We start from the raw sequence: 3,573 nt of genomic DNA on the forward strand, positions 1-3,573 counted from the left end.
AACAACAACAACAACAAAAACAACAACAACAAACAAAAAACCAAAAAAAACCCAGATCCAATGAATACCCCAGATAGAAAGAACTAGAATAAATTTGTTGATGCAGAGTTATTTGAATAGTGACAGAAAAAGATGCAAACAATCAAAGAAACAATCAAGAGAGCAAATACCCGAGAGTGGACAATGTAGAAGACATATATTGATGTGGAGCAACTCAAACAGTTATGGAAGAAAATGCATAAGATGAAAGAAAGAATTGATAACAAAGATAAAAATGCACAAGAACTTAAAACATCGTCACAAGACAGAGAAGCTACAGCTAACACAGTAGTGGAAATAACAGAAAAGCATGAAAATACCATCCGGAATCTTAAGATAGAAATGGCAGAAGTGTCCAACATGCTGGTCGGACAAAAAAAGTAGAACTGAAGACATAGAACAGAGAGTCAGTAGGCTGGAAAACAAGAGTCTCACTGGACATGTACTAGAAGAAAAATCAAATATGAGATGAAAGAAAATGAAGAAAATTCTTTGTGGGATGACATAAAAAACAACAACATACATCGGTTTAGAATTTCAGTACAGGGGAGTGACAAGGAAGTCAATAAGAAAATTGTGGAGGAAGCACTAGAATAAAACTTCTTATGTGATAGGTTTTATTTCTTTGTCAAATATCAGTTAACCATAGATAGCTGGGTCCATTTCTGGGTTCTCAATTCTTTTCCACTGATCTATGTGCCTGTCATTGTACCAGTACCACTCTGGAAGGCAGTTTGACATTTCCTCAAAAAGCTAAACATAGAAATTGCTTATGACTCAGCTTGGAATATACCCAGAAAAATAACTGAGGCATAAATGAAGACTTGTACACCAATGTTCATAGAAGCATTATTCACCATCACAAGAACATGGAAATAGGCCAAATGTCCAACTACAATCAAATGGACTGAGAAATTATGGTACATTCACATGATGGAAAACTATGCAGCACACAGGAGAAATGATTTTGTAAATTTCTATCTACCTTGGGAGGGACTGAGGAGCATTATGCTGAGTGAACTAACCCAGTCCCCTAAGGACAAATACTGTATAAAATCATTATTGTAGAATAGTATGAGGATCGAATGGGGGTGGGGAGCAAAGGGATGAGGACGGGTGGGAAAGTGTGTCGCACAATTTGATGGGTGGAGGAAGGTGGTGAAGGAAATGGGAAACATCCATTGTGAAAAGCAATGCATATAAACTTTGTAAATAAAATAGCATAAAATAAAAAAAAAAGTCAACCACAAACCAAACAAACACCAAACAAACCCAAACCAACAGGCAGAACAAAATGAAGACAAAGAATTGACAGAATTTGAGTTTTGGATTTAGAAAGGGTCCTTGGTCTGATATGCAACAATTTTGGCATACAAAAGGTTTTGTGGCAGAAATAATGTTGCAGATGGAATGCTAGAATTTTGAATAATAAATAATTTATTCATCACCAATACCTTTTACTAAAGAATACAAATTATTAAGTACACATATGGATCTTACTTGAAAGACTAATTAGGAATTGTTGTGCTGTTATGTGCCGTTGAGTCGTTTAAGAATTAGATTGATTATATCTTTGGAAAAATTCATTAGAGAAGCTCAATTCTAGATATGAAAAGTAAGCCAGGTACTATCTGTGGAACAAACTATTGGTTACTCTTGTGAAATTTCAAATTGAAGTGAAAGAAAATGAAAACAAATTCACAAGAATCAAAATATGACCTTAAGTCTATCCCACATGAATTTAAAACCCATTTCAAGTTTGAGGCATTGAATACTAATGAACAAAGACCAGGTGTGCTGTGATATAAGTATATAATCCATGAAGAAAGCAAAAGGTCATTTAAACACAGAAAAGGAAGAAAATATCAATATGGTTGGTGGAAGAGACTATGAATATTGCTCTATAACACCAAGATACCAAAACAAAGAGAGAGAAAAAATGAGGACATTAAAGAATTGAACAGAAGATGTCAAAGGGCAGCTTGGGAAGACAAATATATTTGTATAATATCTAAATGTGCAAAGAGATGGAGTCAGAAATAAAAAAGGAAGAGCTCACTTGACATTTATTATGCTGATAGAACTGAAGAACAAATTCAAGCCTTGAGTTGCAATGCTGAAAGAAGCTATGGGCAAAATCCTGAATGATTCAGGAAGCACCAAAAGAAGATGGAAGAAATACATTAAGTCAATGTTACAAAAAACCCTGGCTGACATAAAACCATTTTAGGAAGTAGCATATGATCAAGAACCAATTATGATAAAGGAAGAAGGTCAAGCAACAATGAAAGAATTGACCAAAAAAAGACCCCAGGAATTTATGGAATACCAATTAACATACTTCAACAAATAGATGCTGCCCTGGATGTGCTCACCAGGTTGTGCCAAGAAATTTGGGGGACAGCTACCTAGCCAATGACTTGAAAAGATCCATATTTATTCCCATTCACAAAAATGCTGATCCAACACAATGTGAAAATTATTTAACAATATCACTAATATCACATGAAAACAAAATCTTGTTGGAAATTCTACAAAAACTACTAGAACAGTATATCAGTAACTGATTGCCAGAAATACAATCTGAGTTTGGAGGAAGAAAATGCATCTACTATACTCACTCAAATTTACACTATCTTTCTCCTAGCCTTCCCTAAAGGGACAAATGGCTTTTATAAAAGTGACTGATATTTGTGTCTCATGTGACTATTTTAGGCTCAGCAAGATTGGCTTCCACTCAATAAGACTTCCTTAACTAGAGCCAGTGCTGAGTGTCCTATCTGCTAAGAGCAAAGACTAATACTCATTCCTTAATATGGAAACATTCCTTGGGCCAGTCAGCCTGCAACTGATGGAAGATCAATTATATTCTATCATCTCCATTATATAAATGTCAACATTTTCTTATTGAAGCATGTGTTTAACTATACTTATGTATTTCCCTTTCCTGTACTCAATGCTTCTGCTAACATCACCATTTAAGGACTTACAGAATGCCCTGTCCACCATCATGCTATCCCAAATAACTGAAATTTGATCAAAGGGTTTATATCACAGCAAACAAAATGTGACCATGAGTCTATACATTTATCATTTTATCACTCAGGCCAAAACAGCTGGTTCAATAGAATGATAACATGACCTTCTAAACCCATAATCGGGTTACCAGAGTGATGACAATGTGTATATAACTGAGACAAATACTCTTTAGGAGGCTGTATAGGTTCCAAGCCAGTGTAAAATATTTGGCATTAATTGTCCAGTAGCCAGGATAAATGGGTCCAGAAACAAAGGGGTAGATATGCCAGTGACATTGTTGTTGTTGTTGTTATGTGCCGTCGAGTTGCTTGTGACTCATAGCGACTCTATGTACAACAGCTCTAAACTCTGCTGTCCTGTGCCAATCTCATTGTCTCTGACATACTCATCCCGATTACCCCAGTCACCAAATCGATCCATCTCCCAGAGGGCCTTCCCCTCCTGCGCCTGCCCTCTACCCTCCCAAGCATGATGTCCTTCTCCAAGGACCAGTCT

This window comes from Elephantulus edwardii, unplaced genomic scaffold (genome assembly GCF_000299155.1).
Source record: "Elephantulus edwardii isolate Elephantulus edwardi_28Jun2011 unplaced genomic scaffold, EleEdw1.0 scaffold00084, whole genome shotgun sequence".
NCBI lineage: Eukaryota > Metazoa > Chordata > Mammalia > Macroscelidea > Macroscelididae > Elephantulus > Elephantulus edwardii.